This window comes from Anser brachyrhynchus (assembly GCF_964034855.1).
Source record: "Anser brachyrhynchus genome assembly, chromosome: 25".
Taxonomy (NCBI): Eukaryota; Metazoa; Chordata; class Aves; order Anseriformes; family Anatidae; genus Anser; species Anser brachyrhynchus.
The window spans coordinates 886,857-900,773 of NC_137718.1; the positions used below are offsets into that span (position 1 = coordinate 886,857).

The 13,917-nt window shown below is 47.2% G+C and overlaps 1 protein-coding gene across 10 annotated transcripts in view; it reads right to left on the reverse strand.

Annotated features, from left to right (window-relative positions):
- CADM1 (cell adhesion molecule 1) overlaps positions 1–13,917 on the reverse strand; it is a 181,729-nt gene that overhangs the window by 167,428 nt on the left and 384 nt on the right. The gene's annotated exons all lie outside the window — the stretch shown is intronic.

The window sequence follows — 13,917 nt, forward strand, 5'->3', positions numbered from 1 at the left end:
GATCATATTAAAATCATGCGATCCAGAATCTCAAATTACTGTATGCAAATTTTGATAATTTAAACGCATTTATAAAATTCAAATAAAATAGTCCATGAATATTGAAAAATGCTTAAGTGCTAAGTTAAATGACAATTTTCAAAACACACTAAGGAAATCTGATCGTAACAAACCAGTCCCATGAAATACCATATCTATCATCAACTTTTTAATTACCAATTGATCAACATGTAGACAGTGTAATAGCTTTCAGCCTTTAATTACTGAACTATCAAAATTCCAACCAAAAAAAGGAACCTCCAGAGATGAAACTGTAATGCTTGATTATTCATTGCTACATAATGAATGATTTGTTTTTAAACAAGATGTCAAGTTCCTCATGTAATCCATCTGGATGTGTGACTCTGCAAAGCTTACACTGCCCATATTAAGTACTCAGGATTCCTATCCTCCCTTTTTCCTGACCCCAGAAGTACATATTTTTTTCCGCCCCTCTCAGGCAAAACACTCCTGAATCAAGGTGCTGAAAGGTAAACAAATTAAACTGAGCTGCAAATCCAGACAAGCAACTCCATTTCCTACCAAAGGGACCGGTTTTGCAGTTGCAATTCATCCCTCCTGAGAAGAAATAGATATCCCTTCCTACTTGTCTATATGCCTGACAAAGCAGCTCCAAACTGAGAAGTGCCTTCACTGAGCAGCGTGCACAGTTCTGATTTCACACGTACTGTGCTGCTGAGATGGCTGGTATCCTGAAAAGCTAAGGCCATAAGAACTGGGACGCAACTCCTAGGTTTTCCTCACATAGTCTAAGCTGCTGTGAGAGATTTAAGACTGTAAGCGTTGGTATTACACAGGAAATTACTCGGACAGGGTGGGGTGAGACTGATACTTAAGATAAAAAAAAAAGTCTGTGGTCTAAATTCAGCATCAAGGGCGTTATAACTAACCAGTGAACAGACTGCATCTCCATTTACCACTGCCTTGCAGCATCACGCTTTCGCAAATCAGCTTATAAACTTTGATTACTTAGGAGTGTGCTGAGTTCAAGTCATCGGCAGTAAGTCCAGCATTTCATCCTCCCAGCAGCTGGCAGTATACAGCACTGATGAAGCCACATGCAAGTACAGGAGGCACCATCTGTTACCTGCCTTGTTTCTCCCTCTCCGTGTTTGTTTGTTTATTAAATGTAATAACCACCGCCACCTTAAAATACCTCAAAATCTCAAATTATGCCCCCAAACTGTCATTTTTCAGTGGTCCAAAATACAAGAACCGAGTATCTTCGGCAACTTGAGGATGTTCCTTATGTCTGCAGAGAGCCCGCTAGATGCCACACCCCCTAGGGAATATTTTGCCAAATCCAGGATTACTGCATTTGGAAAGACATTTCCTAGAAACAGTCATTTGGAAACACAGGGGGTCTAGATAGATATGTAAAGCACCCTGGAAGTAATGCTATTAAACAACGGTAGTTCAGGCAAAGCGTATTAGTCAATTAAAAAGAAACTACTAGCAAATAATGCATTTGTTCCTTCAACCCCAGTGGCAACGATTAACATCACTCACTCCAAGCCCCTTGTGTATAACACTACAGATGTTTTCTACTCACATCCTCCCCAAATAGTATTCCACACAATGGCATCTGTTCCCCCCCCCCCAAAAAAAAAAAACAACACTCAAACAATCGCCTTTTATTTTTCCTTCATTAAAGCCTCAGAACCCCAGTTGTTGCCAGACAACACTTCCCCAATAAATTAGCACAATACAGCCACACCTAGGATTTGATTTCTCCATGAAAAGCCACAAGCTCATTTCACACACTTCCCTTGGGAAGCTGATAGTATGCATAGCTTGTACAGATTTTCACAGAAGAAATTCAGTAATCAGTCCAGTAGCTGTAAGCACTTATGACAACAATATCTATCAACGCTTACCATATTTACAACTAAATCATGTAAATACAAGTCAGCTCTCCTCTGCATGCTGATAACCTGGACAAATGGATGCTGAAAAAAAGTCACTCCGAGAGAAGACTAACATACAAAATCACAAATTGTGAGAAACAGATACAGATAAGTTAAATTGCTGAAGTCAATGCACAGGAGGAAACAGCAACCACTCTGAGCACTGACTGCAAAACCAAAGGGAACACCCAGGACTACTTCTGCCACTGCTGCAAGCCACGCGAGTAGTAATTTATGTGCTGTAGTTTCTCAGAGCTTGGCTTCTATTCCACACTATCCATATATTTTCCAGAAAAATAGGAACATGTTGCTTCAATATCTACCCGGAGCTGTTCATTCTATCTGCCTTTGAATTCCTTATAAATCCTAGGAACCAATTTAAAATGAAAAGATACCCATTTCAGAGGTGCTTTTTTCACTAAGATTTACCGTTTTATTATGCTTATTAAACTGACAAAAATGACTCTTTAGCTAGTTCATTCAAATGCAACTTTTACAGAGGTTTAGGCAAAAGATTTCTTAGGCATTTATAAATCAGCTGAGCAAGGAAAAGTTATTCTTTAAGGAATCTGATTTTTTTGGCACAACAAAAATATTAAGTTACTAAAACTTTAATATTGTTTTGGATTGCATCTTTAATGGACACCAGTTTCTTGACCTGCTACAACAGATATTTTATTTAAAGCAAAGGAAAGCTGCATTTCTAAAGGTTTCCCTAGTGAATTCAGTGACAGTTGGAAGTGCAAGGTTCATTCTTCAGGCAATGAAACCCAGCAGCAGCAAACAATCTACACCATTTTTCAACAATATTCCCACACCCCCTTTAGTCTGCGCTCACCAGACAATGTTCCCATTAATTTCAGCACGAAATCTTTTCATAGATATCAACACAGAAAGCCAGCGCTATAGGTCAGTCCGTTTGGCTCTCCCCAGATGGATAGGCAGATGACCAGGCCTAAAATAGCTCCCTAACGCTTGTTTATTCACCGCAGAATTAATTTACGTTACTCTCTGTTTTATGAAAGGATTTATAAGTGACATGGGGGTTGACGGGCGAACACAGCACCCTTTTTCCAGCTTGCACCACTGCAGGAGGCAGCACCAGCCTGTCAGCCAGCACCCTCCCGGGAGTCCCTCAGGGCATGCTGACCAGGACTACCAGTGCCCCCATGCTGGGCTCGGCCAGGGCAAAAGACCTTCCCAGTAAGGCCTTCCTGCTGGCCAGGACGGCCTGCTGCCACCACCGCAGGAAGCCTGTGCCTGCCAGCAGGCCGCATACCAGTCAGGCACCTCCGCTGGTGCCCTGGAGAACCACCACCCTGGGCAGCACCTCAGAGGCCTCACAGAAACCAGCACCAGTGCTGCTTACCAGTAACCCTAACGCCCCTCCAGGAGCTGTTTGTAATAAAGTCCATGAGAAGAAACCAAGCTAAAGAAATTGCAAAGAAAATTCTAGGGGCATAGCGACCGGTGCTGTGAAATTCCACAGTGAAAGACTCCACAGCATGGCAAAACCCTGAAGATTACACTCCATTTTAAGCCTGTTCCAGAAAGCAGATTTAACTACTCACTGCTGCTGTAACATATTACTCATAAAAAGTCAAGCTACCTCTTCACCCACTGAGTACATACAAGTAGTGTAAGTTCTTAATTCCTCGGTTATTTGCATGTACCACAAGTTTCTTTAAGCTGTTCGAGATGTCTTACCCTCTAGATGCACAACACCGTTCCACAAACACTGACTCATTGCACATGGCTGTGCATTCCCTGAGGATTAATTCCAGAAGTTAATAAAAACGCTGGACCCGAGCTGCCAATGTACGCCACTCGCATACGTCCACCTATTTTTCTTCCCTATTCCTGCCTTGGTAGTCTTGCACAAACGCTAAGAAGTCAGATTTTGAAGGGGTGTGGTGTGTGGGTGGGAAGGAGAGGTGTCAGAGAGGAAAAGGCAAATGGCAAATACAATGGGTAGTCCACAAAACATTTCAATCTTGCAAGGAAATACAAAACTAATTCCGTGGTAAATAGTTAAGTTATATTTAAGAGGAGCTCTTACTAAAGACAACCTCTGTGATCTCAACCAGGAGCGAGATCAATAGACTCATCCAACTTCAACATGAAATTAAAAATGAAAAGCTACCCAAAATACAGACAAAATAACGGCTTTATCTAACATATAAACACCCCTTCAGAGCTGCATTCTACATACATCGTGTTGTGCTAACATACTTGAAAACTTAAGATCCAATTTACGAAAAAGAGCCTAGAGGAGGGAGGCATATAACTGTGTATCCAAAATCCTCCCAGAGATTTAAAAAGCTACATCATTGGTTTTGCTATAAACCCCCGTTTACAAGGCTCTATGTACTGCTACATAGCAATAAATGATTTGCCTCCAAGTATTTTCTTTATTTCTCGTCTACAATTTTCTCCATCTTTCCCTGAAGATGTCCAAAGGGAATGGTGTTAATCTCCTATCTATCCCACTTTAATCCTTGCTTTCATTTAAAAAAAAAAGTGCAACTACACTTGACAGGCAAAAGCAGCAGTCACTGGCAGGTTCGGCTTCGGTAGAGTTGATTAACACGTGTACATTCTACTAAAGATTATATGGAATGATTAAGACCTTTAAATCAAACTAAAAATTGTTTAAATGGGCAGAGCTCAAAAACCTGAGCATAAGAGTCATTTTCAGTAGTTCTGCCTACAAGGTTAATGAGAAATATCCATTTCAGAGCCACCCTCAAACCAGAAGCTGAGCAAGGAGGAAGAACAGTGCTTAACTGCGGTATAGCAGAAAACAACAGTCATGCAATCATGACCTTATACATCCACTCTTAATGACACAGCATAAGTCTTCATTTGAGCAGCAGTTAAGCTATTAGAAAATGAAGTTCAAAAGTGAAAAATTCAAACGACAAAGGAAAATTATACTCTGTTTTTACACACCCAGAAGAATCTTTCCACACACCCAGACTTCAACAGTGACTAAGAACGAGAAGCTGGAACAAGTTAAATGGGTTCTGCCTTATTCCCACCATGAGCTGCTGTAAGCATTTACAACGGACAGATTAGGAGCATGCTGTATCAATACGGGTACCGACGCCAAGCCACAGAGCTTTCTGCCAAATCACACTGCTCCCGGCAGGGATCTCTGCTCCTCTCCTCCACCCACACACACCGAGCTCGCGCATCCTCTTCTGTTCTACCGTCCATATCCAGAAGCACAATCGCTCCCCTCACATAACAGACAGTATTAGTTTGCAGAAGGGCAAAGGAAATACCAGCTCACTCAGCAGGATGCCCTATTACAACCAAACTACACCCACTGCTCAACTGCAAATCAAAATGTTTCCGCACATCAATTTAATTTGACCCCCTGTTGGTTAATATGTGCTAAGGAACTGGGCGTAGTTTCTACGGACTCTGCACAGCATGGTAAAAAACTAGGGTGGTAAAAAAAAAAATTTAATCTGCTTAGAGAACGAGTTGCTGTTAAATGACCTAGATTCTCACTGTCACCATGAAAGCACTTCCTACGATAAGAAAGGGTTTTGCTTTGTTTTGCTTCTGCTGCACCCATCCCGAAAAAGCACGCTTACTCCAAACAGGCTCAACTAACCCAAACCATCCTCGCTCTTCACACCTGAGTTTGACAAAGCTGACCATCACTGACAAGCATTAACAGTTTTGATGTTTGGTGACCAACTATCCACCCGACTCCAGAAGCCCAAGCCAGACAGTCGTCACGAAATGGTAACAAAAAACAGCATCATTCAGGATCTCAACATGAAGCAACATAACGAAGTTATCCAGAAGTCTTCCCCCAATTAAGGCAGGAAAAGGGATCTAGGCATGAGCGTTTCTAATGAGCTGCCGACAGCAAGAACAACACAGCATACTTTCTTGTTGAAGGAGCTCACAGGTACGCGGCAGTGACTACCCTCAATTCAGGTAGAAGGAGCACCTACTTTTACACAGGCTGGGGAAAGCAGGAAGGGCAGCTCACAAGAGCTTCTCTGCTTCTACTGAAGTATTTTCCTTCTGACTTCATAACCTAAGTACAGGTAAGCTAACGTGGATAAGGATATCAAAGAGGCAAGTAATGGGAGTACAAATGGATAGCCCACGTTTAGAAGCAAAATAACTTAGAATCCAAATTAAAAAAAAAAAAAAAAGCTACAGCAGTAAGTCTCTAAATGAGAATATTTTAGGTCTTCATTATAATGAAACCAGTGAGAATTAGATGTTTCCCACCAAATAACCTAACTCCACAAAGCAGTACAGGGTTTTCATGTCTGTCCTGGTTTATGCAACAACAATTTTGTTTAGGTTTACCCAACACAACTTTACCGCATCATTGGATCGTTTGTGGCATAACAAAAAACCTTACTTCAAGCAATGTTTTAAAAGAACTGATGAGTACCTTTTAGAGCAGTATTCCCAAAAGCAAGCCATCTTATCTGCAATGTCCAGCAAGAAGTTGGGAATCACTTTCTCCTTTAGGAAAGTTTAAAAAAATACTTGTCATTCTTCTACAAACCTCGACCAACTAATCCGTACATAATGCTTGAGCAAACACAACTGTGTACCCAAAGGCAATTATAGCTTTACAACTGTACGGTAAGTGACAGTTTTGATGTTACGGAGCACAGCAAACATTAGGAACTGGGATGGACGTCCACATGCCTCCAACAGGCACAGCAGAAGGCACAAGAGACAATTGTGGCTGAAGAAGTCACTTCTATCTTTGCAAGTAAGCCATACACAAGAGCCAGCAGCTTTTCTCCCCTATTTGACCCAGCCATAGAATTTCAACGCCTTTCTATGAGCAAAGAGCAGCTGTTGCCCAAACGTTATCCCATGCCCCACTGTGGCGGCAGGGCAGGGAAGAGAACGGCTTTCAAGAAAGCCATGTACCTTTACCAAGGTCACAGATGTATCAGTGTCACAGAACACATTTCAGAAGAGCACTACTGCAATAAAACGCACGAAGTGAAAGTGCTGTCTCTGCAATTAGAGTTGGAGACCAGCGTTCCTCTTCTCAGGTACGACATAAAGGCCGCGAGGGCACGACACTCCTTTCTTTTAGCGCGTTAGCTCAGAGCTTATGCATAATGCTCAGAGCACACAAGGAAAGTTTTCTTTCTAGCCTTATTTTAGTAAAGCCCTACTTCACTGTAACCCCAGCTCTAAAGCTGAACATCACCAATATTTAGAAGTGTTCTGAGAGGGAAGCTGCCAGGCAGCCTCATTTAAAAACAGAGAGGCAGCAACAAGCAGTTTCTCATGCTTGATCCGATTACTGTGATCTCTCTTTTGATGCTGCAGACTCACTCGTATTTCTATTACTGAACGGGGGGAGCAAGGGAGGGAGGGGAATGTCACTTTGCTGCTTGGTACTTCTGTCTCCCTTGTCACACTCCCAAGGAGGGATACATGCTGTGGTAACTGGCATGAAGCGGATGCACGAACTGGAGGCCATGGCAGTCTCAGACCTCTCCTGCTACCGCCTGCTAAGTCCTGCTTTGGTCTCATGCTGGCCATGAGAACATCACATCCACGGCTGGCACTACTGCTTTAAGAAAGAGGTGTGCTTCCACATCAAATTTTGAGATCTCTCAGGTCCAAGCTCACAAAAGTTGTCATGTTTTGGATTAGCACTCAAGTACATCTTTGTGAACGGAAAAAAACCACTCGAGTCCACCTCAGAGAAGATCAACTCATGACGCTTTGCAATAGCTTGGGGAATACAAGTAACACTTCCATTCTGGATGCAGACCTTTGAAGAGATTATAAATCAGATTCGGTCGCTTACGAACTGTTAAAAAAAGGACAAAACAAGATCAAAGAGGTTCATTCACAGCCATAACCCAAACCCAGTGTTTTATACACCCAGTGCTTGTCAAGAGCCAGTGTAACTTCAGGAGGCGATGTGCCAGGCTTGTGGATCTCCTCAACTCCAACAGCTCCATTTGCATCTCCACCGCCCCTCAGGTGGTCTGGAGACCACCACCGCCCACCGTGCCTCGCCTCCAGCCGCTCCCCTGCCTGCAGGGGATTAACAGCCCACGCTTCAACTCCTCACCCCGGATAAGCGCCCGCGCTTTGCACGTCAGCAGTGCAGAGCTCGCATAGTTATGTTGCATCGCTACAAAACCAGAGGGAACGTGCAAGCTGCCTTCACCCCGATGAGAGTAACGCGCTGGCACTGCCTCGAGCTCTGTACGTGAAACGCCTGCCTCCTCCCTGCCGCCTCCCAGAGCTGGCTGGGGAGCCGGTACCCAGCGCCTGGTGGTCAGCAGCAGATCGCCATCCTGCAGGAAACCCAAAGGGAATGAACCGCACAGTCCCACACCTTCCCTAAAAGCCAGCGAGGGCTTGCCTGTGCCCTCCGGCAGCTTAATCCTGTACACGGCACCAGACACCGTTAATGTAATTGTCAAATGCATTTTTCAAAGAGTTCCCTCACTTTCAAGATGCTGAACATACAAGAGATAAGAGAAGTTCACTGTCATGTAAGCTAATCAGTACCTGAACCTTCTCAGAGAAAACCATTTGAGCAAAACGCTCAACTACAGTTTCTTGCTATTAAGCTTTCCTTGCTTCGCCAAGGAGTCTGGAAAATGTAGTACCAGCCACGGACTTTTGCTGTCTGACCTAGTGAAGGATTGGGCCAGTAATATAAATTGTTAAGGGCAAACACTTCACAGCTGGTCTTGGCAGGGAAAGTAGGTTTCTAACACAACTATTCCCCAGCACTGCCAAACATACACCTGCATTTTAAAAGAACGCCTGTCATCTCGTACAGCTCAGAGCCCGTCGTCTCCTCAACAATTACATTTCCCTCATATTGCCACTAACAGGAGGGAAGGGGCTGACACTGACTTCATTGATCAGGCGGAACCCACAGAAATATTTACTGCTGCTGCTTTAGAAGTTACAAAAAAAAGCCAAGCCCTGGCCATGAACATCATTTCCATCTACCCTTCAGAGAAAGCCCTGTGAACCGGGAAAGCCGTTTATGCAATCCCGATCGCAGCGTTGCGATCCCCAGAGGCTGAAGCTACCCACACATGCCCTGGAAAGGTAAAAATATAAACCAGGAAAGACAACACAGCACCTCCAGATGTGAACAACAGCCAACAGACACCAAGATGCGCAAGCATTTCCAGTGACAAAAAAAAAAAAATAAACTGAAAATTCTCTTTAGTTTTGATGTTAAGACATCCCTTGAAAGTTTTATATTTCTGAGCAGAGATGTGCTTAAATACCATTTTGGTCCTCTATACTAGTATCTTAACGGGGTCTCAATTGTTATAGTAGCACCACCTTGAGATATCCATTAGGGTTTGATGTTATTACTCAAAATTTTAAACTACAAAAGATCAAACTGAACTGTTGAGTAGGAACATCATACTGGCCCAAACAGGGACATCACTGATTTCAACTAACTACACATGCAGGCCAGTAGGAGTTCCTAGCACTGCCCAATTAAGTGTTTTAAATAAAACAGAAAAGCCACTCAGCACGTTCAGCAGGTAAACACCAACTATGAAAACGCTGCTGTTCAGGTACTGTTATCACTCATGATAATACACGCTGAACAGATGAATGAGATTAACCCCGAAGTCAGATTTCCAAAGCCCCATCCAGCACACTTAGCACAGCTCCCTAACAGCTAACTCATTTGCCATACAAAGACTTAAGGCGCAGCCCAATGTGCAGCATAACAGGAAAACCAACAAGATCACCAGGTAACAAATACACGAGGAAAGATGGAAAAAAGCTTATTCTGGGGGGCAAAAAAGCCAAGAGAAACCAGGCAGATACTGTTCACGTGCAGGCAAGCATCAGAAGAGGAGCCAGCTGCCACACGCGTCGCTTGCAGTCGGGCTCTTTGCGCTTGCAAACCAAGGAACCGAGCACCCAAATGCAGGGGCAGGGCTCAACCACGACCAGCCACCAGCTGAGAGCAACGGCACCAGACACCGCGCACCAACGTGTGTCCCAGCCGCCAAGCTCTGTTGTGAAATACTCCCGTTTCAATTACTACATGTTTGATTGAAGCCTCTCGGTAGTTTTTTTTTTCAAAAACGCCTACCACACATGCAAAAATAGCCTCTTCCACCAGCATTCTCCCCTGGTGCCTGGTCATGAAGCCAAGCACACCAAAGCTTCCAAGCCAGCACTGGACGACCTTCAAAGAGCTCTGTGGTGGAGCTCCCGTTAACCACAACAGCAGCTGCTAGCTGCAGCATGCAATTAAATCGCCAGGGAAGTAACTGATTTATGAAACTTAAACAAGTACATACCACTCGTAATTACAACATTCCAGCTAGGGTCTCTCCTTCATTGCAGGTTTCCAAACAAAGTCTCTTTATTTAGTGCCAGTGGGTTTGCACCACTAGAGAACAGCACATAATATTCTTCAGAGGAACAAATACAACTTTTTTCATGTAGCATCCCATTTCTCAGAAGAGATACAGATTACACGTGCGGCTTTGCTTGTACTCTCAAACCGCTGCATAAGTATTTACTTACTGGCTGAATTCCAGCTGCAGTGAATGCTGCAGACTTACAGCTTGCATTACATTTAAAGCTTCTGAAGTCTGTTAAAATCGTATCTCCCTGAACCACAGAAAGCAACTTCATTTTTTTTGGATATGCAGAGCCCCTGCATTCAAGATAGGAGTACTGCTACACTGTCAAAAAAAAGGCACCAGTTGTTAAAATCCCTTTTAAAATTATGACAATAATCTCTAGAAAAGCTGGCGCTAAACAGAAACGCCAGAAAAATCTGCCTACATGTAATATCAGAAAGCTATTTTGTAAAGTAGGTTTTTGAGCAAACATGTTATTAGGAGCATTTAAACAGTCATTTCAAAGAGAGAGCAGACCCAGCCTAAAACAAACGCTTTATTCCGGGTGGCCCCAGACAGACGGAGGGCGAGGAAGCCGACCCATCCCTTTATAGCCAGGCGACGGGGCAGAGCCCAGGTCCGCACGCCTCTGCCCCCCCGAACACGCGTTCAGCTCTGGCACAGACCTGAGGAAGCAACGCCAAGCCATCTTCAGTTACTGAGTCAGGGCTGTTTGATTACAAAGCCTTCTTTATTTACACACCCAGAAGAGACAGAGCGAAATACAAGCACAGAAAACAGCAAAGCAACATCAACAGACCAGACACTGATAAGGACGGGCGCGCACAAGAGGAGCGCATCTCCTCCTCCCCGCCTCAGGTGCAACCCAGCCACCTCTGCAGGGGGCACCGCTAGGAGCCCCCGCTCTTGCCAAGGCGTATCGCGACATCCAGTGCATATCGTGACATCCAGCGCTGCCAGCAATAAACCCAACAGGTGTCCATCAGGCCAAAGGTGCGAGGAACTTCCCCCTCTTGTGTGTAGATCCTGCACAGAGCAGAGCCGACTCCTCGCGAGTCTTCCTATCCTTGGAAATCACAGGAGGCTCTTTGGCAGTGGTTTCTCAGCCAGATTGTCGTGCTTATAAACCTGTGCCCAACTGCCTACATGCAAGACAAATGAGCCCAAGCTGCAATCCAGATGGATTACTTTATTTACCAGCCTCTTCCTTGCAATTTTCCTCAAGTGTTTGCATTTCATGCAGAACACAAGCAGAACGTCAGTGTATTTTCCAATGCAAGAGCCCAGCCAAGTCTCAGCGAAACCGTTGCAGATCAGAAGCTTTGTCTTGCTTGCACACAAAAGCTCCTTAGAAACTGACTCCGTATTTACAAAGGAGCAAAGGTCTTTCCCTGGCCTATTGCGTACGGGGCTTGCTTCATGTCGGCAGATACCGCAGCGTGCAGTTGTGACCACTGCTTGTCCCGAGGCACACCCGCAGCACCCCCGTGGCAGCGCGGCCGTCGCACCCAGTGCCACGACTGGGCTTCGGAGCGATGCTGGCACCGCTTCTCTGAACGCCTCCCGCGGCTTCGGCTGGGAAGTTATTCTTTCTAAACTGCCGTGCAACATGGCTGTGCGCCGCCAGGCAGCTGCCGTACTCCAGTGCTGACTGCATCTCAGCGTTAGCCGAAACCATTCTTCAGCTCTCGTCCTACTTCGCAGGGGTGTTACAAAGTTTAATTAACTGTAAAGCACTGAGATCAGATAAAAAGGTGCTGCAGAAATGCACGGATTCATCTCCAGGTGCCAGCTTAGTTTAAACAGAGCCCTAGCGTTGCCTATCGCTAGCCCGACTGCCCGAGCTCCAGCCGGGCAGCGAAGCGATCGCAGCAGACTCCGACGTGTGCTCCGGATCGCAGGCTGCTGCTGCACCGCGATACGGCGTGGGGCTGGCGTTCCTCGCGTGGCAAGCGGTACCAGAGACGCGGCGTGGCCAGCAATCACGGCCAGACACTGACTGCCACACCGCTTGTTTTCTCTTCCAGGAGTACTGAGGCTAACAAACTAATAGCTTTTAAAAGACAGGGGAGAAATGGAAGGAAATAGCAATCAAAAAAAAACAAAAAAAAAAAAAAGAGAAAAAGCCAGAAGTCTTCAGTGTTGAGAAGTTTTGTCTAAAATACATTAAAGCAGGACTTTTAGGATGTTATCCTTTATTTGTGACAGAGCACTGGAATCACTAGACAGTTATCTTCCACCAACAGCATCGCCATCTCGGTTCATACCGTGCGGTGCTTTTCGCTATCGGAAAACATCGAGTGCACACGTCAGGCACAGGCATTTAACTGCAGCACCAAGCCCGCGCTTGTTCCTTCCCAGCGGTTCCTGCTCCGGCGTCTGGAGCAGGCTGGTACGGCCAGCAGCGGGGCTCCGGCTACCAGCCTCGTGCTGTTGTGACACCGCACAAGCCCTTGGCTAAAAGCGGCCCTTAAAAACGATTTGAAACGCGAGGGAAGATGTTGGGAGGCAGACGGCAAAACAAAGAACGAGCGGAGTTATCCCCCAGCTGGGCTTTTCTTTTTATTTTAGGCTGGTTGAAGTGGAAGCCCTCCGCGGGTCAGACCGTCAGACAACTCACTACGTACCGAGCTGAACCGAGCGCAGATCCCAAAAGCCCACCTCGACACGAGCCACCCGAAGAACTACGAGGACAACGCGTTAATCACAGAAACATCTGGGCGGCTGCCGCCGAGCGGAGACGCGCCGCGCCGGAGCGACACAAGCGTTTCCCCAGCTCCTAATAAAAGGGGCTGCCACCGGCGGCTCCTTTCCACCCCCGACAGACTCCGGGGGCCGCGGAGCAGCCGCAAACACCGCACCGAGAAAAACCGCGGGGACGGGGCCGACCCACGAGACCCCGGGGCCCGCAGCGGTGCCCCCCGTCGGGCTCGGCCCCCGCCGCCGGGAGCGGGCAGAGCGCGGCCGTGAATAAAGCTCTTTGTTCGGCCGCGCTGCCCGCGCCTTCGCCCCCCCCCCCCCCCTCCCCGTATCAGCGGAACGCAACAGATCGCTCAATGGCTCGCTTGTTCCGCCGCCTCGTCCCGGGCACGGCACGCCAGCTCCGCTCGGCGCGGCAGCCGCTAAATGGAGCCTTGTGCGGGCACGGCGGCGGGGCGCGGGCACGGGGCGGCCCCGACGGGCACCGGCACGGCCCTGCTGCAGAGAGCCGGGCCCGGCCGGGCTTCCCCTCGGGCAGCGGGGGCTCGGGGGCTCCGGGGCAGCCCCGCTCCGGTACCGCCCGCTCAGCCCGAAGCCGCCGGGACGGTGCGGGCTGCAGCCGCGCGGACGGACGGACGGACGGACGGACGGACGGACGGAGTTGCACGCCGCTGCCAACAGGTCGGCGGCCGCCCGGCGAGCCCCCCCGCGGCCAGCAGCCGCTGCCATGGAAACCGGCACCGAGCCGCCGCCGCGCCCGCCCCGCGCCGCCCAACGCCCCCCGGCGGAGCGGGCAGCCCGGGGGCGCCGCCGCCGCCACCGCCCGCCCCGAGCCCCGGGGGCGGCTCCGCGGGCACCGCCCG